We start from the raw sequence: 24,948 nt of genomic DNA on the forward strand, positions 1-24,948 counted from the left end.
CTTCATTAGGTATTCTTGGTACCTAGCATATAAATTGAGGCAAGGGAAGCTAGGGCCCCACAACAGTGATTTCTTAATGACACCTTAGAGGCCCAGAAGCATTAGTGCTGACTTCCTAAGGCATCTAATCTTTCCCAGGGAGAGGTTTTCCCTCCCGATATAGTCAGGCTCTTTATGACAACATCCAGTTGATATCCTTATCTTTAAAACAACGAAGAATTATTCATAAGTCCTGGCAATAGTTGCAACAGAAGAATTTATAATAGTCATGAGTAAAAAATAAACAGGTACTCCAAAGAAGACTAATTTACCTACAGAATAATGCCAGAAACATTAAACATGATAGTTTTGCTTTTAAATAAAATGTAGTTAATTTGATTACTATTTTGGTTTTTGCCAGATTTCAATCAATTTTTATGGCAGGATTAAGTTTTGAAGTAGAGTGTTGTTTTTGTTTTTGTTTTTTAAATAATGGAAGCACTTTTCCAACCTTTACCGTGGTTAACTAATGGGAGGTTAGTGTTGTACATTATGGATCTACGTTGATCCTCAGACGTATTTACCCAAAATGCGTGCACATTTAGGTCTGGGTTACAATGACTAGGTATGTGTATTGCAGACTCTCATTAATTCATAACAGCTTAGATTGTGATTTTTATTTGGCATCCTACTGTGGAACCCAGTAGAGAATGCCGAAATGCTCAGCTAAACATTTTCAAATCCGTGACTCTCCATCTGGTTATTCAATCAGGAGAAAATCCCTGCAAAGAAAATCCTCTTCCTAGAGGTACCCCATTTTCCTGGCTAAGAATCATTCTGGAGAAATGCGAACAGTTTGCCTAGTTGTTCAAAAAGTTTATTTGCAGGAAAAACTAACACTATAAATATCAACAGCACTTAAAGGGAAGTAAAGAAAATTCCCTCATTCTGCATAATGGCAGGCTTGTTAGGAGTGACTACACATAGAAAATGGAACTCTTGCATTTGTTATTTTTGAGCATTCTTTGATAACTTCAAGTCACATAAAATAATCTCACATGACTCTATTGACAAATAAGGAATAGCTACATTAATATTGTCATGTTTTATAGGATGTCCGAAGTGATAGTAATTTAGTACCTAACACCATTGTAAGGCCACTACAAAAAATAAACTGAAAAAAAAATCTGCTCTAAACAAGAAAGCATATACTGAGGTTCCTGGAAAAGAATAAACTATCTGCATGATGCCTGGGACATAGTAGTCTGTAATGAATATTTGTTAAATGAGTACTGGAATGGTCCACTCACAGTTCATAGGACTTTGGTTCCCAACAAAAAGGCAGAGAATTAGATTCCCATCTTAAGTAATTTTTAACAGGGCCTTCTATGGATATATTTTACTTGGGTTAATAATATTTTTTAATGTGTTTTTCATTGCTTTAGTTCATTGGCTATCCCTGACTTGGAGAAGAATGGGAAAAGTAAACACTGCAATTATTTTTTTCTTCTTAAAAAATAAGTCTGTTTCCAATTAGAGAATATTGGATAAAAGAAGATTTCATATGTATGATAATGAAAAGCTGATAGGAATCGTATGAGTTAGAAGTAACGGACTTGGCTATAATATTAAATAGAATAAACATCATGTAAATATTGGATGTTGGGAAACAACATCCAATGGTTTTACATTCAAAGTGGTTCTATAATTATTTTATCATTAAGATATGGGAAGAAATTTTTTGAGAAACTCACCTTGATTCACTTAAAAGGAACTATGACAAGAGGTTGTAATATCAAGTCTTTCCTCCTCTCTATGTGCAATCATTCCTCCTTTGAGAGCTACAGTCTATTCTTTCATGCTCTTGAATCTAAGCTGCTCTATAAGTGCTTTAATCAACAGGAAGTGATATCTTTTGACTTCCAAGATTAGGTTGTAAGAAGACTTGTAGCTTCCACCTGGTCTCTTGGAACACTCACTCTGGGGGAAGCCAACCACCACGGAAGAAGTCCAACCACCCTGAGAATGCCATGCTGTGAGGAAACCCAACACAGTCATGTGAAGAGGACTCTTGAGAGAGAAATGTCAACCAGTTATTATGGTCTGGCACCAGACGTGTGAGTTAAGAAGTCTTCTGATGGCACTAGTCTCAAATGCATTTTGGTGCGCTCCAAGTGAGAATTGTCTTGCTTAGCTATCAATCCCCAGGAAAAGAAGACATGTTAATAAGTTGTTGTTTTAAGCCATTAATTCTGGCCAGCTAAAGAACACCAAACAAAATCAGCATTAGTGAGCTTTCAGAATAATATTTAACATTCTTCTATTACTGAATGTTTTAAAAACTAGTGAGACTTCAGAATAAAATAAGGTAAGAACCTAACTAATGTCACTATTCCACAAGTTGTTAAAATTAGAAAACTGAGCTGCATTAAACTCTGAACTTTCATTCAGTCCCCTTATCCAACCAATCCCCGAATTCTTTACAGTCCGTCTTAATATCACTCGATTCTATCAGTTCCTCTTCATCCACATTGCCACTGCCTGGTATCAGATTTGAACTTTTTGTTTAAATTACACAACTAGTATTCCTTCCTTCAGACCATCTAAACCCCTTCAAACCCACACTCTACCATCTACAACCCAACCCCATATCTACCCTCCACACCACTACCATAACAACATTTTCACACCAAATTCAAGCTTCTCATCTTTCTCCCTAAATCCTTCAATGGCTCTCCATAACTGTTACAATGAAATTTAACCTCCTCAATCTAATACACAAGGGCCTTCATGATCTAGCAACCTCTTACCTCTCAAGTCTCATCCCCCATCATATTCCTCCTCATGTGTCCATCGACATACACCAAACCTCTTGTAGCTCTCTGAGGGAGTAAGGTACCTCAGTACTGGCTTTCCCAAATGCTCTGTGTTCTGCTTATGAGACGCCATCCTTCTGCTTTTTCACCTACTTAACTCCTATTCATTTTTCAAAATTAGGCTAAAAAAATCACCTCTTCTAGTGAAATTTCCCCTAACCGGTCCATCTAATTTTGACACCTCTTCTCTGGGCTCCAATGTCCTCATTTACTTTTCTACTGGTTAGTTCAGTACACCTTGAATTAATTTCCTGCTTCTCCTATTTGCCTGACAAACATTAGGCCCTCAATAAATATTCCTTGAAAGAATAAACGGATTATTGAAAGCCATGATATTTTCATTTATGTAATGAAAAAATCCTAAATACCACTTCCAACTGTAAGTAGGAAATTGTTTTTCTGAGGAGGAACATGCAACTCAAATTAGAGGCAAATGAGACCACTTCTCAGAAGTGGTCACCTTAGAGAGGATGAGACAGCTTGCCAGACAGAGTGGAGAGCAGGGATGTCCCAGCAGAAGGAAAAGCCTTTGCAAAGGTGTAGAGGTGAGAGAGAAAACGAGAGTTCAGGAAACATAAATAGATCAGAATGACAAATGCTTCATATTCTGAAGAGCAAAATGTGAGGTTGGTATGATGGGCAGAAGCCAGAAGATGGGAGGCTCTGGGAAGGACGTACTTTATTGTGTAGACAATGGAGAACCATTAAAAGATTTTAAGCAAAAGAGAAACGTTTGGGGTTACATGTTAGGAAGCAAAAGTATGGAAAATTGATTAAAGGAGGGATAGAAAGCAGAGAGGAGCCTGTAGGAGTCTAATTCAGTAATTCAGGTAAATACAAAAGACATGGTATTAGAATTGACAGAATTTGTTAACTGACTGGATATAAGGGATGGGCAACTAAAAGGTCTCTAAGAATTTTGCTCTGAGTCCTTACATCAATGGTAATGCCAAATTAAAATAAAGTGAAATTAATTTCCAAGGATTTCTGAGAATTTAATCATGCATTTTGATCTAGAGACATTTTGTAATACAAGGGGCATGATGTTTTCAAAGAGATGATTCTGACACTGGTGTCCATTTGCCATAAAATAATCATGAAATTTGATTTTGGGGGGTTATGCTGATAATTCTCTCTTTAAACTTTCCGCACTTCAGTCTTGCAAATTCTTCCATGCAAATAAGAAAAAACATGTGCCTCCTAGATAATTCAATGAAGCAATTTAAAAGTAAATTTATCTGTGTGGCAATTTGTGACTCCTAAAGGTTCAGTGAAATACGATCTTCATTTCCTCCTCTCTTAAAAAAAATTTTTTTAAGCAGAAGGTTTAAATGATTTCAAATGGCTCTTTCAGCTCTAAAGATCAATAACTCCATAAGTCAGAACACTTGGTTGGAGCTGCATTCAACCCAGATCAATGGTTGATCCTCAACAAGAACCAAGGGATTTATGGTGGAGGTAGGTTGTCCTATTTAAGCACTTCCTGCTGAGTGAAGTAGTACTTCCTTTTACTCGTCTTAATAGTCTTCTGTTCTTTATTGTGCTACTTTTTAATGAGGTGTTTTCATTTGTTTAACAAATATTTATTGAGTGCCTACTATGTGCCAGGCACCACATTAGGTGCTAGAGAAAAAATAAATAAAATGAGACATGCTCCCTTGCTCCCTTCTGTTGCACCTTTTTTAAACTGTAAACCATATTCAAGCCAAAACACACCATCTTATAAAGTAATATTTATCATGTACATGATCCTTCTCTAGGAACCATGCCAGGCTCCCCCATTAAACTTGATTGGCCTGAGAATAGTAAAACTATACTCTGTATAATGTATTTATAGTATATAGCAAGGCAACAAGGTCCCCTGAGAAGGGAAGGCAGGAAAACTGAAAAATCATCATGAGTGCACTTGGAACTCATAGAACATTCACAAGCTCCCTGACTACTTTGTGACTCCATTTCTTTACCTATAAAATGGAGATAATAAGGCTTACTTCTAATATTCCTCACAGGATATTATAAGGATTAAATAAGTAAAAGCACATTAAATACTTTGAGCTTTTAAAAAAAAGCATTAAATAAATATTAGGTATTGTTGTTTGGTAGCATTAAATAAAAGCACTTTAAAGTGAAAGCCTACTGTAGCTATTCTAATGGAAGTTTAAATCCCAAGATGAAAACAGCATGAGTTGAATAATGAACATCAGGATACACCCCTAATTAGATCTAATTAGAAACTAAAATTAAAACTGGAATTAGCTGCATGACTGAAAAATGGTTTCTCACACAGGGCAGAACTTACAAGATGTCTAGTTTGTGTCTATAAAGTCAGGAAGGCGACCATGAGCCCCATCTGGTTTGAGCACTCTTGGATTCTAAAAATGAGTCTTCACCTGATTCGCAGCTTTCAGAGAGAAGCTCCTAATTGGTGGGAGTCATGCCCTCATTGAAGATTATACCACCAACTCTCCAGTGCCAAAGCAAAGACATTTCCACACCAGGATATTTGATGCATGTCTTCTTCAACAGCAGAACCACTGGTCAATCTTGAGAGGTCAACTGTAATGAAATCCCTCTGTCTCTTCTCAAAACTTTGCGTGGTTTTGTTCAAATGTTCTGTTATAAAATACCCAGGCCTTTGAAGAAGATAATTTCTCACGTGATGTTCTTGCTAACATACTCAAGGTTAAAGCAGATAGGGAGCGATAGGGAGACAGAGAATCCCAAGCAGGCTTCACACTGTCAGTGCAGAGCAGAGCTTTATGCAGGGCTGGACCTCATGAACCATGAGATCATGAGCTAAGCCAAAAATCAAGAGTCTGATGCTCAACCAACTGAGCCACCCAGGTGTCCCTGAGAAGCTAAACTATTAAAACCTCCACCTGCCACCATATTAGAACTATCTCTAAGCTCAGCAAGAGGAATCAGGAAACTGTTCAGTCCATTCCTTTGAGTCCTAGGTGGAAATCTTCCTGATTAGGGAACAGATAGCAATATCACAGTACAGCTTTCTCTTTCTGCATCAGCACTATAGATAAGAAGATAAAGGAGAGCAGAGTGGGGTTTCCTTTTTCTTTTCACCTTACTCACAACAATTCTTTTGGTTACCGAAAGAGGGAATGAGTGGTAAGGATGGGTGAGGAGATTTTTGGATTCTAATAATCCAGCACCAGAAGATTCTCTGATGCTAAGTGTGGCTGAAAGTTGAAAGCAAACCTTCAGGATATGCTTTTAACTACAAGCCAGCATTCAGGGAGAGCGGATAAAGGAGAAAGATTAGTTAGAAAAATACCAAACTTTAACTCGATTTTTAAGTTCCAAAATAATGTTTTTAAAATCTGTATTTGGTTAAACCAAAATTGTTTAAAAAATAGGTTTATTCATTTGACAAGTGGAAATTACATTATTGTTGATCTTTTAGGACTTGGGTAGAGAACTGCTGTCTGACTCTCAGGCAAAGCAAATGCTTTTTACTATCCGATTATAATCCAGCAGACCTCACATACTTCTGTTGAAAGGTAAATAAATCTCTTTAGGCAGGTGAATCTCTCTATAATTAAAGAATCTAAGCAAAAGAAAGCCCACAAATTCTAGTTAGTTACACAACTTTCTGAACAATACATTCCAGAGTCTTAAAATTCTTAGACTCAAATTCTCCTTACACCAAATCTGTATGTATTTTATCTTGGGAGATAAAAAAATTTTAAAGTATGTCATCCCTTGGGAATTAACTCTTCCTTTATATTAAAGCTATAAATCACCAACTACCAACCACTGACTGAAATTAATGATCCTAGTTCCTATGCCATTTCCACTTAACTTCCAATTCTCCAGGACTTACAGGGTGAAAAGAAGGTGGTAGAACTTACTGCTTTTAGTTTAAATATATAGTTAAGTATAGTATAGTTAAATATATAGTTATAGTATAGTTAAAATATACTTGTTAAAATCCTCAATCTTTCTAATTAGATTTCACACACACACACACACACACACACACACACACACACTCACTCACTCACTCCTCAGCTGAGATTTTGGAACTTTTTATATGCCTAGTTATCTTTTATTTCCAACACCTTGTTCAAGATACATTTATTAAGATTTGTTAAGCACCTACTATGTTTTCTATGTACTATTTCCATTTTAGTAGCCTTGCTTCTTCACATTTATGACTTGCATTCCACAAGATACTCCCAACAGCCTGCCCAGCACCACACCCTGCAAAAGCAAGCAAGCAACAAGACCTAGCAGCTAAAACCTTGTGGTTCCTCCTCCTTCTCTTGAGGGCTGTCACCAGGGCTCTCAGTAATTCTATCAGCACATTCTAAATGGGGAAGATAATTCAAAAGATTCCAGAATGTTCTCAATCCAGTCTTAATTCCTTATTTTACCACTGCCACCTCCAAATGACTATTCAGATCCTAAACCTATGAACTGGTGTAGATTTTCTAATTGTCCATACAATATCCAGAACACTGTTCTGGCTAAGCTTTGTAATGTTTCCCAGGAATCTCCCAACAGGATAATTTTGAATCATAATTAAATTTCTCTATCCCTCATATCTTTCCATTTTAACTTATTCTGGCATGGAGCAAGCTGTGGCCAGGCAGAGGACTGACTCAGAGCTTGACTTGAGAGGTCCCCCGACCCTGATTTTAATATGGAAACTATTCAAAAGGGGTTCTCTTACCTGGACTATGTGAAAGGTGACATTACTGTGCACACTATAATTCTCTTTCTAGGTTAGCTCTGAGAACTAACTTATGTTTTTAGGAGCAAACAGGTTTATATGGGAGCCATTGAATATCTACATTCACCATCATTTTTTAGTGGAATAAATAGATCCACATTATTCCATCATCATTGTTTAACGTCTGATTGGTTAGATGGTTTAACTAAGTTTTCCTCACTGCCAGGAAACAGAATAAAATTTGAAACAGAATAAAACACTGTTTGCAAATCTAGTAAAGAAACCTGGAGGGGGAGTACCCTCACACATTCTCATGATAAACATTTTTTTATATCTAATTCTGAGATTCTGCTGAAAAAATATGTATGATTACAGATTTTTCATCTTCTCAATTTTAAATTTCAGAGTGTCTGTAAAATAACACCATTTTGAATTTTTTTTAAAAGACAAATATATTTGGATACTCAAAAACCACCTTAAAGAATCCTAAAAGTTTAAAGAGTAGAAATTCTGCATGGTTTAGATGTCAAGGAAGAAACAATTTGTTTCTAAATAATGGGATAGTCACTCCAGGGTAAGTATTTCACATTTCCTTCAGCTACTGGTTCTGATTTTTTATCTATCAGTACTATCAGTGTTGCAAACCACAGGCCTGCAATCACAGAGGTTGAGAAAACCCCATCAGGGAAAATCAATCCTAGTCAGGCTAAAGAAACATCTGCATTTCTTCCAAGCTGAATCACAAACAGTCCACACCCATCGTGATCCCTCTTCAAATAATTTCTTCATTTACCTGTGTGGCACTTCCTGAAAGTAAGGAATGGGCTTGACTGGATGAGCTATTATCTCATTAGGATTTGTGAAGCACCCAAACAGACTGGAATGCTTTTCATGAGCACCCCCCCCCCCAAGCCCCTCTCCATTTCCCGTACCAGGGCCACCTTTTGTACTGTTTGCCTTTTCTCAGTTTCTGTGTTACTCAAGGCAGATAGATAAGCCCTTTAAATGATTACTACCACTCTGCATTAGCTTTCAAAGCCACTGACAATTTTTCCATGTTTGGTAACTGATTTGTGATAGAAGTGTTGACAATGTAAAGTGATAACTAAACCACAGACCAGAACTTCTCGGAATGAATGGAGATCACCCAACAGTTCTCTGGGAATCTTTTCCTAAGGATTTCACCCACAGATCTGTTCAAAACATATGTGAATTGTAAGACAAGATCTATTTTCATTGTTCTTCAACCCAGAGGAATACCAAGAACAATTATATAGTTATACACATACTGGAGTTTTTTTGATTTCAATATGATGGTTTTAAAATGAATTTTATTTTTCCTCTTTCTCCTTTTAGATTATCCAGAAGAAAATTATATGATTTCCCAATTTGATATCCTAGAAGAATTACAAACTTTGATTTTCATTTAGAATCCTAATATACACTTATACAGGGCATAACCAGAGCATAACATTTTCTCTTCACCCTGTTGCATGTATATTCATGCTGCTCAAGGTTCACTTATAATAGTGTAACTGAAGGTACAGGACGTAGCCAGAACTCTTCCTATGGTACAACAAGGACAGATAAATGTTACATTTCAGATCAAGAGTCAAAGGAAAAAAAATAATAAAGCAGGAGAGTTTGCTAAATATTTACTTCTGTTCAACGCACTGCTAAGTTTTCTTTTGCTGATTGATTGAATGCCTGTCACTGAACAAAACCCTAGTCACATTGTAGAAACTTCTGTCTATCTAAACTGGAATGATGCTAGAGACACATTGTCCCACATTGTCCCACATTGTCTTGGGCTCCTAGAAAGAATATGGCCAATGAGGAGCCCTCAGAAGTGTTGTGCTCACTTACGTTAATCCAGAGTGGACAGGTGTTTACTGACTGACCTTTTCCTTCCAAAGGATACCAGGCTAAGTTAAGAATGCCTACACAAAGCAAAAGGAAAAACAAAAACACATTTGCTTAACAACACTAAACAACCAATGACTGGAACGGATTTGTTGGGGTAGCAGAATGGAGAGTGATAAGGGTTTCCTTTGGAGGTAGGTTGCCCACTGTCAATTGTGATGCATAAATTTTAAAGGACAGCACTCAATCATTTGACTCTTTCTACATCTACTAAGTATGTGGCATCGTTCAAGATGAAGGAAATACAGTGGTGGAGAGTAGGACCATGAAAGAAAACCATGTCAACATAATTTTGGATTGTGAAGGGAACTAACAAAAATGATAGGATAGAATAACAGGGCAGAGAGAGGACAGGCTATTATACATAAGATACTCTATCAAATGAAGAAAGAACTAGCCATGCAAGGAGCCAACAAAGCAACGCAGGCAGAGAGCATGGCAAATGCAAAGGCCATAAGGTAAGAAAGAATAGAAAATGCTCAAAAACTAAACTCATGGCGCAGAGGAAAAGTTTTTCTGTTGTTTTTTGATGAATGAATTTCTAATGGATAGCTGAGAAGTAAAGAAATGAAAGTATATAACAAAAAATTACAGGTTAACTTAAATATGTCTGATTTTAAAAGCCATCTATTATTTCAGAATTTTCTGGAAAGAACACTCTATTATTATCATTTATTATTATTTTGGGAGTAAATATAATGTTTTGCTTCTTTTTCTTTTGAGTGCTCAGGAAAATGGTATGATGAGGTCTCCATTAATATTCCTGATTTAGATTACTCTCTCAAACATACCCACTGAAAACATGTTGTTAGCTACATACAAATACATCCCACTATTGCACCTTTTTTTTTTTTAATCTTTCTGAGAGAAGCCTTCTCCCAATAACACCTAGACTTTGACTTAACTTGGCCAACAAATTAAGTCCCTATGGCCCAGGGTGGATGGTGCCCAGGTCTTTGACCAAGTCTACTGATCAAGGACTCTGAGGTGGGTTTTCTTGATGCCAGATGCTCTTCACAAGGGAAAGACCACCTTGTTTGTGTGTTAGGACGAAGTACTGTTAGAGACTATCAAGCTCTGGACAGTGTTAGAGGAACAGCAGGGTTAGGATCCTTGGCACCTCTGTGTTACTCTCTTCTCAGTCAGCATTCCAGTAAGCCTTTGTCTATCTATGGGATCAAATAGGCTTTCTTCTGCCTGATTGATTTTTCTCAATACATAATAACAAACGATTGCCAAACAATCAATGGGATGACTGCACAGGCAATTCAACTTGATCACCAAGATCACATCCGGTGATTTTACTCATTTTAATGACCAAACAGGATCAACCATGAAGAAATTTGGGTTCCTTAGTAATCAGTTAATCTCATAACCTAAACAAAAACCTGACGAACGATGGTCAAGTTGAGATGTGTCTATTAGGTATCACTCGTATGATGAATAAAATACAAATTTATAAAAGACACATCAGAAATCTATTTTTCTTTTTTTTTTTTTTTTTTTTTTTTTTTTTTTTTTTTAACATTTATTTATTTTTGAGACAGAGAGAGAGAGACAGAGCATGAACGGGGGAGGAGCAGAGAGAGAGGGAGACACAGAATCGGAAGCAGGCTCCAGGCTCTGGGCCATCAGCCCAGAGCCCGACGCGGGGCTCGAACTCACGGACCGCGAGATCGTGACCTGGCTGAAGTCGGACGCTTAACCGACTGCGCCACCCAGGCGCCCCAGAAATCTATTTTTCTGATTGCATCGTTGAAATAGAACAACCTGTAATATATTCCGATTTAACTCTCTCATGCTTTAGATAACAGTTATTCACTACTTTCAGCTCATGCTTCTAAAAAGTTTTATGTAAACCAAAATTTTGGAAATCTAATCATATTTAGATACATTAACAGGATTTACTACTTAAATGATGAATCTGTAATCAATGGAGTACTCTCAAACACATCTCTGGTGTACAGCTGGGATTTCATACAACAGATTTTGCTTACAAGGGAGGTTCTGTTGCAAAATTCTGTGTTTCCCAGATAATTTGTAACAATTTTTAGTAAACCTAAATTTGTGGTCAGACTCATTTATGGAAAAACACAAGAAAGTACTGTTTCTCTATTTAAAAGAAGAGGGGGGACATCTTGTTTTTTCCCTAATCCAAGAAGTTGGAACCAGAGGGAGAAAATGTAAATAGTTCTTTATCATGCGTAGTTCCTTCAGTGAGGAATTTGTCCGCAATATGATTGAAAAGAATATATTCATGAGCACTGCTTGTTAGGACAGCGCTTTTGTTAAAAGGTTCTGTCAAGTAAACATGACTTATGTCCCTCTTTCTCATACCCATAACTTTCTTGTTGTCCACCTTAAGGTTTCTGACACAGCACCTCCAGGTTACCTGGAGCTCGATCAAGTCTCCCAAATTCCTGTCCCTCTCCTTTCTCACACCTTCTTCCAACAATGTGCCTCTTACTGTCCCTGATGTGAAGAAAAAGCTTTTTTTTTTTTTTAAGTGTATTTTGTATTTAAAAAGATCAATGAATTCTTTAAGGGGAAAACATTCAATGTTTACACACATGTGTAAGTAAGTTGTACATACGCAGTTCTATTTAAGTTTTATTAATCTCACAAAAGGGAAAAAAAAGAATTCAAAAGACACGGGAAACACTGAACAACAGGCATCATTAGCAACACTTAGGGAGCAAAATCTTAAATGAATGAGTAGAAAACATGGGCAATTTTAGTCACTAACGTGAACTGTAAGAAAGAAGGAAGTCTGATTATTTTGCATTTCTTTTTTACATGCGGGGTCCTTTTTCACTTAAGACTTGCCTAAAAGAGATCTGTGCCATCATTAGCTCTTCACCGTGTGCTGAAGTTGACTTTAAAAATCACCCCAGCAACGTACACATCTACTCTCCCACAGAGTTTTATAGAAAGAAAATTTAACATGAAATTTTAAAATGTGTACTCTAAAATGTTTATTGCAAAAGTTTCATAATTATGCTTAAATTCGGTCAACTTCAAACACTATCAGCAGTACCTTTGAATGAAAACATTAAAATGTTATTTTCCCACACAGCTAACCTAGTTTGGAGTTGAAAAAGAACAAAAATATATTTGAAACCACTGGCATTTTTTTCATTTGGTTTCTTCCTAATTCAAAGGAATGAACTATGTTGATTTCAAAATTTTAGTAAAATTTTCTCTCAGACTGAGAAAGGAAATTTATTAATCTGAGTGTAGGTGAGGATTTTTTTTAAATGGTTGAGTTATAAACCAAAACTCCTAAAAATAGGAGTTTATGGTGGAAACGACAGCATTTTAACTATAAAGGCATGAGTGGTGTCCTTTTACGGACGCCTACATCAAACACAGAAAAAAGTGATATGTTGCCAGGACACTGAGTGCACTTTTCTTTAATTGCCATATATAGTTAATAGTCTGATCTTTCTTTTAAGAAAATAAATTTCAAAGTTGCAAGCAACTCAATTACATAATATCTTCCCATGCAACATATCAAAAACAATGAATTTAATCATTCTGTGGTCTGGGTTGAATTCAACACTGAAATCTTTTTGTTGAACTTCACAGCAACAAAGAATTTCAAACTTACAGATGACCATCTTTGAAGTTGGATAGAAGCCTGACCATACTATGACTGTCTGATACTGAAAATGGACAAAGTACAGAATACAGTATCCCAACCAGGATTTGGGCTGATCTGAGAAACTCGAGAAAAGTACTGTGAAGGAATTACAGATACAGAATGACTGGATAGGTCATTTGATCTCGCTTCTGAGACTGAACTTAAAAACCTCTGTTTCAGATTAAACAGCACTTCATGGCTTTCCTTTTTCTTTTTTCCTTAACACAAAAATACTTCTACAGATTAAAAGAGTGGAAATAATAGAATTATGCAGTATGTATTATACTACATAGGCCCATAAATGTTACTGAAATTTGAATAATCCCTGCTTTGCTCAAAGTAGGGACACTCAGTAGCATCAAACCAAATTCTGGGAGCACACAGTGGTCTTTTCTACCGTGTGTGTGAACGGTAAGAACAGTGATCCTATCCTATAAAACATCATAAAACAGAGGGAAAAAATCATCTCACATTTCTGGAAATCAAGCTAGCTCATTAGCCTAAATATACAGTTTAGGCAGTCAACATTTTATGGCTTTCATCATTTTCAAACACTATGCTGCCCAAAACTGTACGAGAATATTCTGACTACATTTTAAAAAGTAGGAATGACAGCAATAACAGTACTGACTGTAGCTTTAACTTATATTATTAAGATAAGGATATCAAATAAATTTGAAATTCATAGAATTTTGGTATAAATCTTGAATCATATGTTCCCACCATTTAAATCAATACTTTTCATCACATCAATATGGATTTTGATGGTTTTTTCTAGGTAGAAGACTTGTGGTATATATTTAGCCACGGCATGGAATATTTTTACTATGTTTTCTCATAAAGCTTAGGATATATGAAATTAAATATAGCTATGTTTTTGTTCACAAAATAATTTTACATGTTATTCCTCATTAGTATTAAAAATATTAACTGCTAATTATTTTTAAAAATTAAGTTTTATTTTAAGAAGTAAATTTAAAAGTAATGAAAACTGTGAGAGTAGGTCAAAAATGAAGTACTTAAATACGTAATTTTAGGGGATTGTTATATACACAGAAAGCTACAGCAGGTTAAAGACTGTGCAAATGTGGCGGTATTCATTTTGAAATGTATAATAGTATTTTCAGATAAATTTTAAACATAATCAAATGAACCAAAACAAATGATACATCAAATCACATTTACAAAACTGAACGAGAAATAACCATATCAGTTGAAAAACTAATTGGTGAATAACAAAACTGGTAAACATCTAAAATTTTGTTCTTATTCTTTAGAAATATGCCAACGCACTTTACATTTATTTATATTACACGGTTGTTTAATTTTTAGTTATTTTGACTGTTATTCAGTCTTTCAGAGTTAACACTGGGCTTCTAAGCAAAAATCTGGACTAACTATTAAAGATCTTGCTTTCATAACGACTTAAATTCATTGTAACTTGAGTCATTTTTGAGACGGAAATTCTTAGCAATAGAAAGCCAGTCGAATGAGAATATTTTTGGTCAAATTTAGTCAAAATTACCAAACCAAACCAACAAACACAACTACACCAAACATGCAAAGTCCATGTTGCTGAGGCTGGAGAACTAGCTGAAATAACCATCTCCAGAAATGAGCAAACGCAGGGGGAAGAGCTGTGCTGGCACCTAGTGGAGAAGGCGGTAGGAGAGTGGTGTACCTTGGGTCTCAGAGACACGTTGGGGGGAAAAGCATTTTAATTATTCTGATCTATGCTTTCGATCACACACATCTGAAAACAAGATAAATGAAAAGTATCTGGGGTAATTCATCCTAAGTCTGCAGCCAAATGCTCTGATTGTCATTTTCTGCCAGGACAAAAAGAAAGTCTGGAGAGGGAGGGGTGGTGGAGAGGAGCAAGGCCAGCTGTGGTGAAAAATATGATATAGTAAAAACAAAGATTGTGTAGTTTTCTTTTCCCTTGATATGTTCTGCCAAACCTGGTCACACTCGCCTATTCTCCGTCAAGCAAAGAATCTTTGTGAAATCAAGTGACAGGCTATTTGTTAAGTTCTGTCTGTATTTGGGATAAAAGTCACCAAAAACGATCACACGTACCTCTTAACATTAAATTTGGAATTTTCAAATGTCAGTATTATGTGCAGAGTTATCGTGGTTTGTTCTGCATAACATTTTTTAGTAGAAAGGCAAATTTAAATTTGAGCCTTGCCTCCCTTATCTTCTGGGACTGGGGAAAGGTGTGGCTCTGGTGGACAGCTTCTACCTTAGAAGGAATGAGTCCCTGATTTGAAGTGATCAAGCAAAGGCAGAATTACTACTACTTTCCAAAGAGAGTCATTCATCAGTTAGGTCTCCAAGTGACCTCTAAGGTCTCTCCCAATTGTGCGAGTCTATGATTTCTTAAATAAAAGGTTTTCTTTTAATATTCTACATTGGTAAATGTATTTTAGTTCATTGTCTCTATAAGTGTCACAAAGACTACATCTATACCCTTATTTCTTGGTATTCCTGGAATGGTTAGTAATTTTTTTATGATGGAGACACCGAAGGGTCAAATTATACCAAGGTGAAACCAAAACTTATCTTGTGATAAATTAGGAGTCAGGTCGCCCATAACTAAATACTGAAATGGGTTACTAAAATGCAAGTACTCCATTATTTACTCTAGGTCTGCTTTTCTTAATCAAGCAGCTGCATTGTTTTAGATAGCTGGTTTAATATTTAACTAATACATGATGAGAGAGGTTCAAATATACATTCTTGTCCCTTAATAACCTTTTTCCCATCTTTAATCAGGGAGCATAATCTGTTTTCATCCTATTGTATTAATTTGATGTCTCATACCTAATCATGTGCCTAAGGCTTATCCTCTATACTTTACTGATGCACTCCTTTAAAAACAGACATTTTACCTAATATAATTTGGTTTGTTTCATATCGTATTTTAGACATCGAGAAACTTAATGCTGAGTACATGAATGAACTATTCCAAAGGATCACCCCATTAGAGGGCTGTTTCTGTCCTTCTAGGTCCCTGTTGTGCTGCAATGTAGGAATGAGATCAAATGTTCCTTGTAACTTTGGCTTTCATGAAGCTGTGGAGAACTGCCAGATAACCCAGAAGTACGGTTCCCTTTGGTTCCATGCAGCTCCATAGTACCTAACCTGAGAGCACTGCCAAATCAAGTCAGAACCGTTTCTCAAGATGTAGAAACAAGAACAGGACTTGTATCCTAGACTTCCTGATTCTGTTTTCTGTTTAGCAAGTATCTTTTGTTTAAAAAGCTGGCTAGAAGGGGTGCCTGGGTGGCTCAGTGGGTTAAGTGTCCGACTTCAGCACAGGTCATGATCTCGAAGTCCGTGGGTTCCAGCCCCGTGTCGGTCTCTGTGCTGACAGCTCAGAGCCTGGAGCCTGCTTCAGATTCTGTATCTTCCTCTCTCTCTGCTCCTCCCCTGCTCACACTCTGTCTCTGTCTCTCAAAAATGAATACACATTAAAAAAAAATTTTTTTGGGGGCGCCTGGGTGGCGCAGTCGGTTAAGCGTCCGACTTCAGCCAGGTCACGATCTCGCGGTCCGTGAGTTCGAGCCCCGCGTCAGGCTCTGGGCTGATGGCTCGGAGCCTGGAGCCTGTTTCCGATTCTGTGTCTCCCTCTCTCTCTCTCTGCCCCTCCCCCGTTCATGCTCTGTCTCTCTCTGTCCCAAAAATAAAAAAATAAAAAACGTTGAAAAATAAAAAAAATTAAAAAAATAAAAAAAAATTTTTTTTTAAACTGTTTAGAAACCTTTTGGTAATAAGCTTGATTAATTGATAGAGAAAATATACAGTAACAGACTTTTATATTAAATAGGAAATCATCACTACTAAATTTATAAGAGAAGCAATAAAAGGGGGAAAAAGAAACTGATGGATCCTAGTTCACTGGCTTCCTTCAAAGGTCACCCAATTCACTCTGAAACCCCAAATTCAGATAAATACAACCTCTGCCCTAATCCCACAGCCACAGTGTCCACCTCTACTTTCTCAGGCAACCCTGCTGAAAAGTGACCAGAGGGTTAGGGTTCTGTCCCCGGCTGGCAAAATCTCAGAATCATGTCCTGAACCCTGTCCACAAGTAGAACCCTAGCCCAGTGTGCTGTGGGACGAGGACAAGGACGAACCAGAGCAAGAGCCCCACATGAGCAGGAGGGGGAAACGTGTGGATAAGTAGCAGAAGAAATCCAGAACCACAGTGCACTCAGTTTTGAGTGTTCAGGAGGAAAATGTCTTCAGCTCAAGATGTGGATTCGGGATGAAGGTGTCATGGAAGGCTTCCCGAAGGAAGTAACTGTGATTTGAGAGATAGTTAGGACTTGAGAAATCATGATGGGAGAAGAGCAAACTGTGTATGAGGACACATGGCAGATGGTGACAGGATCTCCTGTCCAGCCCAAGCTATACGACCTGAAGAGAAAGAGATCTGTCAGGAGGGTGGGCCTCCAAGTGGCCTGATGGGTCACAGGCATGAACAAGTGACCACCACTGCCCCATATAATACACAAGAAAACCACTGTACATTTGTAGAGTATTTCTGAGCTCACAGAATTTACCTGAGGCCTCACTAGCAATGATAAAATTACACCTTTTTCTCTTAGTCCCAGTCCATTCCATCTCCTGTCACATTCCTTTTTTAATTAATTAATTAATTAATTAATCAATTAATTAAAAAAAATTTTTAGAGACGGAGAGAGAGAGAAAGGGAGAGCAAGCAAGCAGAGGAGAGGGGCAGAGGGAGAGGGAGAGAGAGACAGAGAGAGAATCAAATCCCAAGCAGGCTCCACGCTCAGCACAGAGCCCAAGGTGGGGCTCAGTCCCATGACTCTGGGATCATGACCTGAGCTGACGTCAAGAGTCGGACGCTCAACCGACTGAGCCACCCAGCCACTCCTCCTGTCATTTTTCAAGGGCCATGAGCATTACTTCAAAACTCAAAAGAACAAAACACAAAACCAAGAGAGAGTGCCCTAAAACTAGGTCCACTGCAAGCGGCTGATTCATCCCACTGCAGCTTTTGTTGTGTGAATCAGTTCTAATTTTCAAACTAAAATATATTACCCTTTATCCTCATTTTTTCCCTTTCATAATGTCCCTGATAGAGCTGCTAAGAACATGCAGATTACATTTGTTTCTCCAGAGTCATTTCTCTAGGATTCTTACCAGTCAACCTTCTCAGGACAACCAAAGCCAAAAATTAAAACTAAACCAAACAAAAAACCTTATCTCCTCTGATCCAGATTACTCTTTTTAGTTCTTCAGGACTACCTGTGAGGGTAAGCAGGAGTAACTGCTCATTTTCCTTTTAAAGTGCTCCTATAATGATTTCAAAACTACTGCGTAATGGGGAAAGTTCTTTTCCTTTTGTGAATAAAGTAAGACATTGAACCTGGGAGTATTGCTACAAAAGGAGGTAGATACGTGAATGATACCACGTACCCAAGAGATAGCTCTCACTTTTAGCCTGCTTGAAACAAGTTTCAGTGATATGATCCAGCAAATCCACTTCTGGGCATCTACCCAAAAGAACTGAAAGCAAGGACTACAAGACAGGAAGCAACTCAAGTGTTCGTCAGCAAATGAATAGATAAGCCAAAAAGGTATCCACATACAATGAAATACTCTTCAGCCTTAAAAAGGAAGGAGATTATGACATATGCTACAACACAGATGAGTCTTAAGGTCATGATGCTACATGAGACAAGCCACTCACAAAAGGACATATACTGTACAATTCTGCCTATATAAGGTACCCAGAGTGATCAAATTCATAGACACAGAAAGTAGAATGGTGGTTGCAAAGGCCTGGGAGGAAGGGAAATAGAGAGTGATTGTTTCCTGGGTACAGTATTGCAGTTTTATAAAATGAAAAGAGTTCTGGAGATGGACAGTGGTGATGGTTGTACAATAATGTGAATGTACATAATGCCACTGAACTTTACAACTAAATATGGGTAAGATGGAAAATTTTATGTTGTGTGGATTTTGTCACAATAAAAATCATACCTAATATTATTCAATAAGGAAAAAGTTGAAAAAAACAAATTTCAACATTCAAAATCTAGAATATGAGTTGAACATATGATTATATGCAAGCTAGCAACATACTCTCTAGGTCTATGATGTATCTATGATGTGAATGATGTTCATGCTTCTGTTAGTACAAGACAAAGGCATCAGATAAATTAGTGAATACCTCCAGGATGCTGGGAATATAAAAATAATATTATATTCGGAAAAGAAACAAGCAGAATGGTGTCATCAATTAAAAATAATAATAATGTGTGAAATAAGTCAACAAATGCAAATCTTTATTTTCACACTGTGCTAATATAGTAAAAGGTTCATTATTAAAATACACAGTTAATACACAGCTTTCAATGGTGTCTATGATGTCACAAACTATAGGTGCATTCAAGGATCAAGTCCTCTTGCTTCTAAATAATATCTGTATTTACTAGCCACTAGCCATTATTACTGTAGGAGGAAGAAAGTATGTGTGGTTACTTTAAATGTAATTCATTAAGTTTAATTAAGTGTGCCATAAATAAATTCACATTTTATCAATTATTAATACTAATCAATATATAACCACATAGGTAAATAACAGCAATAATAATCCCAGCAAAAGCTGAGCATTTGAGTTTTTAAGTCTTTTGGTGACATTAACATGTGCCCCTTTAATTTTTTTTTTTAAGCTCTGCACTGTAAAGGAATCAACAAAACTAAAAGGCAACCAACGGAATGGGAAAAGATATTTGCAAATGACATATTGGATAAAGGGCTAGTATCCAAAATCTATAAAGAACTCACCAAACTCCACACCTGAAAAACAAATAATCCAGTGAAGAAATGGGCAGAAGACATGAATAGACACTTCTCTAAAGAAGACATCCGGATGGCCAACAGGCACATGAAAAGATGTTCAACGTCGCTCCTCATCAGGGAAATACAAATCAAAACCACACTCAGATATCACCTCACGCCAGTCAGAGTGGCCAAAATGAACAAATCAGGAGACTACAGATGCTGGAGAGGATGTGGAGAAACAGGAACCCTCTTGCACTGTTGGTAGGAATGCAAACTGGTGCAGCTGCTCTGGAAAACAGTGTGGAGGTTCTTCAAAAAATTAAAAATAGATCTACCCTATGACCCAGCAATAGCACTGCTAGGAATTTACCCAAGGGATACAAGAGTGCTGATGCAGAGGGGCACATGTACCCCAATGTTTATAGCAGCACTTTCAACAAGAGCCAAATTATGGAAAGAGCCTAAATGTCCATTAACTGATGAATGGATAAAGAAGATATGGTTTATATATACAATGGAATACTATTTGGCAATGAGAAAGAATGAAATCTGGCCATTTGTAGCAACGTGGATGGAACTGGAAAGTATTATGCTAAATGAAATAAGTCAGGCAGAGAAAGACAGATACCATATGTTTTCACTCATATGTGGATCCTGAGAAACTCAACAGAAGACCAGGGGGGAGGGGAAGGGGGAAAAAAAGTTACAGAGAGGAAAGGAGGCAAACCATAAGAGACTCTTAAATACTGAGAACAAACTGAGGGTTGATGGGGGTTGGGGGAGAGGGGAAAGTGGATGATGGGCATTGAGGAGGGCACCTGTTGGGATGAGCACTAGATGTTGTATGGAAACCAATTTGACAATAAATTACATATTACATACATAAATAAATAAATAAATAAATAAATAGCTAAAAAATATAAATAAATATTATAAATTAAAACAAAAAATAATTTTTAAGTATTTATTTTTGAGAGAGAGAGAGAGAGAGAGAGAGAGAGAGAGAGAGAGAGAGCTTGAGCAGGGGAGGGGCAGAGAGAGAGGGAGACACATAATCTGAAGTAGGCTCCAGGCTCTGGGCTATCAGCACAGAGCCACACTCAGGGCTCGAACTCACGAACTGTGAGAGCATGACATGAGCCGAAGTCGGACGCTCAACGGACTGAGGCACCCAGGCACCCCAACATGTGCCCCTTTAAACTTTTATTTTACACATGCATCTGCCTGCCTGATATAATCAGCATTATGAAAAAGACCTGTTAAAATCTGAATAGGTGAAATTTTTCTTCCATAAATCATTATTTCACATGTGTTGTCACAGTTCTCAAATGTTTAATTAATTAAAATCCAAGTAACAGTTGGTTTTGCTCAACAACTGTCCAGCCCAGCAGCCTAATGAAAGATGGCCACCCCTGTAATCTTAATACCTCTAGGCTGTCAGCGTGTCATGGCCTGAGCATGAAATCTAACTTGACAGATAATGGAAATGAGCTATTAACACAAACCAACCTGTGCTCAGACCATGTTTTAATATTTTATATGTGTTTATTTGGCAGAATATTGCAACTTTTTTCAGTCTGTCTTGTTAAAACCCCATTCTAAAAACTATTTCTCTTTTGTTACACACACACACACACACACACACACACACACACACACACACATTTTTTAATGCTGACAACTTAATTATTCCATACCTTCCAACCCTCTTCACACTATCCCACATGCTCCATAAAAATTTCTAAAAGTTACTTAGTACTTTAGTCTTAGACTGTTTCAACTCTCACCTTTTGAAACAGCCCAGAAGTGATAATGAAATGCATAAAGGAATGAGAAAGAGAATCCAATTACATCTACCTGCACAGCTCAGCTGCACACCAAGTAACAATAAACAGGCATTCTTAAGTCACAGCATTTCACTGGAAATGGGGCAGAACTTGTGTATTTTAACAACTTTTTACAACTAGTAACCACTACAGCATTTATTTTACTTTCTCAGAGAAAACCAGAGAAGGTTCATAATTTAAACTAAAGGGTCTTTCAGCCTTGAAGACAAAAAGCACTTCTGCTTAGCACCTGAGTAATAATGTGGGATGTGTACAGGTGAATTAAGAAGACTGGATTCAAAGATAGTTTGTCTTTGGCCAGTCTGAAACATATGACTCCTTTCCAGCCCTGCAATCATTTATTATCCAGCAAAGAAAGGCTAGGTTTTTGCTCCACAAACACAGTGGTGGTCCTCAGCTTACGATGATTTACCATGTCTGCTCTGAAATGCATGACACAGACTGTTCCAGAACGGTCTCTCTCATATACAGACGCACACACATCTGATGGTATTTTAGGTCTGATTTACTTTTGTGCCACTAAATCCAGAGTTTTGGTCACCTGCACATATTTTCCCTCTCAAATGTGACACCGAAAACACATTTTAGGGGGTACTTCATTTTAAATGAAATATATCTGAACATATATTAGCAAAAGCATCTCAGGTTTTATTGAGTTAGTAACCTGATATTCATTTTTCCTGTTAGAAGGGACTGTTTTTAAAACTTAGAGGAGTATTGCACCCAAAACACATTTTAGGCATTACTCTTTTTAAAATAATATGTAGTGGAAATAAATAGTGAAAGCTACTCAGGGAATGTTGGGTTAGTAACTAGATATTTAGTTTTCCTCTAAGAAGGGACCATCATTACTAAAAAGTATGAATATTTTACAAGAGCACAGAAAAATATATAGTATTAATAAGAAGGAGCTCTAACCCTGCTGGAAGTTTGGACACATTGGTCTAGAAATCCCAGTTCTGAGGTGTGCAAATATGACCTCAAATCTGTATCATGCACACATTCAATTATGTACACAGTCATAAGTACTGCCTCATGTATATCATATCTCGGTGAGCAGAATACATATATAATGTCAAAGGCTCCAATTTTTAATATTTGCTATCCTAATTGGATGCTACAAGTCAAAAAACAATAAATTTTTAAAGTTATCTGTTGTATAGATTTATACACTTTCCTTAGATACACATGGTAGTGTGAGTTCAGATGCTAAATTAAAATACAAGTGTCATTCTTAGCAAGGATAAGTTACAAAGCCATCACAGGTAGTTTGGCATAACTGCTAAATCTGCACTCAAAGAAAACTGTTCTGAAGCAATAAGACAAAAAGAGGTAGGAAAAAACTAATAAAAAAATCATAAAAACCTGCTTGAAACTAATAGGAGGAACGAGACATCTAGCAGAGCATAATTTAATAACCAACACTGAAAGGCAAAGTAAAGTTACTCCAAGGCATGTAACAGCGATGAAAAGTTTACTCTTCTTTTCTTTTTTTTTAAGTTTATTTATTTATCTTGAGAGAGAGGGCGAGAGAGAATCCCAAGCAGGCTCTGTACTTCGTGCTGAGCGCAACTCAGGGCTTGATTTCACAATTGGGAGATCATGAACTGTGAGATCATGACCTGAACCAAAAACAAGAGTTGGATGCTTAACTGGCTGAGCCACCCAGTACCTCAAAAGTTTGCTGTTCTAATGCTGTAGGTCCAAAGCTGTGCAGCCAGATATGGCCACCACTAGCCAGATATAGCAACTGAGCTCTTGAAATATAGCTAGTCTGAACTGAGACATGCTGTGGGTATAAAATAAAAACCAATATAAAAAACTTGATATTAAAACAGAATTTAAGTTTCGTATTAGTATTTTTAATTGATATGTTGATAAGTTAATATTTTGAATTAATTACATTAAATATAAAGCATTGTAATCAATTTCATTTTTTCCTTTCTATTTTTTTAATATGCCTACTTGAAATTCTGACCTTACATATGTGGTTTGCATTATATATGTATATACAACACTTGATCTAAAGGATAAAATCTCAGAATGTGAAAACTGGTTCAGAACTGACAAATCGTCTTGTCCAAACCCCCACATTTTACCAACAAGGAAGCTGAGGCTCAGATATATAAAGCAATGAATTCTGGTTAAGCCCATAATTAGCCATAGATTCTATCAGAGGCCAGTGTCCATCAATCCAACTTTCTTTCCATAAGAATATCAGGTCAGGAAAGAGAGACAGGAACTTGTCTCAGTCACTGCAATCAAACATACTCTACTTTCAGTTTCAAAACCCTTTTGTTCTCTTTTGAGATTTCATATAAGAAACTTTAACCTTGACCTACAATCATCTATGCAATTGTCTTCACTCTCTTGATTCTGGTGGTGGACACTTACCCCATGACAGGCCTTTTAGGTACTGTTAAAATTATATGTATATATTTCAAGGAAGATTTTTAAATTTGCATCATGCAATAAGTGAATTAGAAAGAAAAGTGAACAATTTTGTATACCAAACCAATTTAAAACAAGTTTTAAACTTGTCTTTAAAGAACAATAAAAGTTAAGTCATCTTTCACATGAGCTCCAGTATTTTCTCAGTAATTTGTCACCCCTTTTCCTTTCCCCTCTACCATCCCTCATTTCCATAATCTATAGGATCAACTTTTTTCCTTAACAAAACAAGTTTTACTTTTTATTCTTATTGCCATGACACCAAGTTTAAATTTATACATTAATGCTCATTTCTAGATTCCTGTGTTCTGAGAGTCTGAGCTGAGTTGAGATGCTAAATGGAAAACAGAATAAACTAGAGATTTACTCCACCAACCTCAACAACACTACCCTTTGACATGGGTTGAAGTATTTTCCAAAGTGGGCAAACAGACAGCAATAGATTTCTTTTTTTTTTTTAATGTTTATTTATTTATTTTGAGTGAGAGAAAGAGAAAGAGAGAGAGAGTACACACGCACACACATGCATTGGGGAGGGACAGAGACAGAGGGAGAGGGAGAATCTCAAGCAGGTTCCACACTGTCAGCACAGAGCCCAACATGGGGCTTGGTCCCCAGAACCATGGGATTGTGACCCGGGCCAAAATCAAGAGCCAGACACTCAATTGACTGAGCCGCCCAGGTGCCCTGAGAGCAGTAGGTTTCTTAAAAACA

The 24,948-nt window shown here is 37.0% G+C and overlaps 1 protein-coding gene across 2 annotated transcripts in view; it reads right to left on the reverse strand.

Annotated features, from left to right (window-relative positions):
• The window catches only part of SLC25A21 (solute carrier family 25 member 21), a 484,023-nt gene that overhangs the window by 244,611 nt on the left and 214,464 nt on the right, over window positions 1-24,948 (reverse strand). The gene's annotated exons all lie outside the window — the stretch shown is intronic.

The sequence above is a fragment of the Neofelis nebulosa genome, chromosome 7 (assembly GCF_028018385.1).
Source record: "Neofelis nebulosa isolate mNeoNeb1 chromosome 7, mNeoNeb1.pri, whole genome shotgun sequence".
NCBI classification, from domain to species: Eukaryota; Metazoa; Chordata; class Mammalia; order Carnivora; family Felidae; genus Neofelis; species Neofelis nebulosa.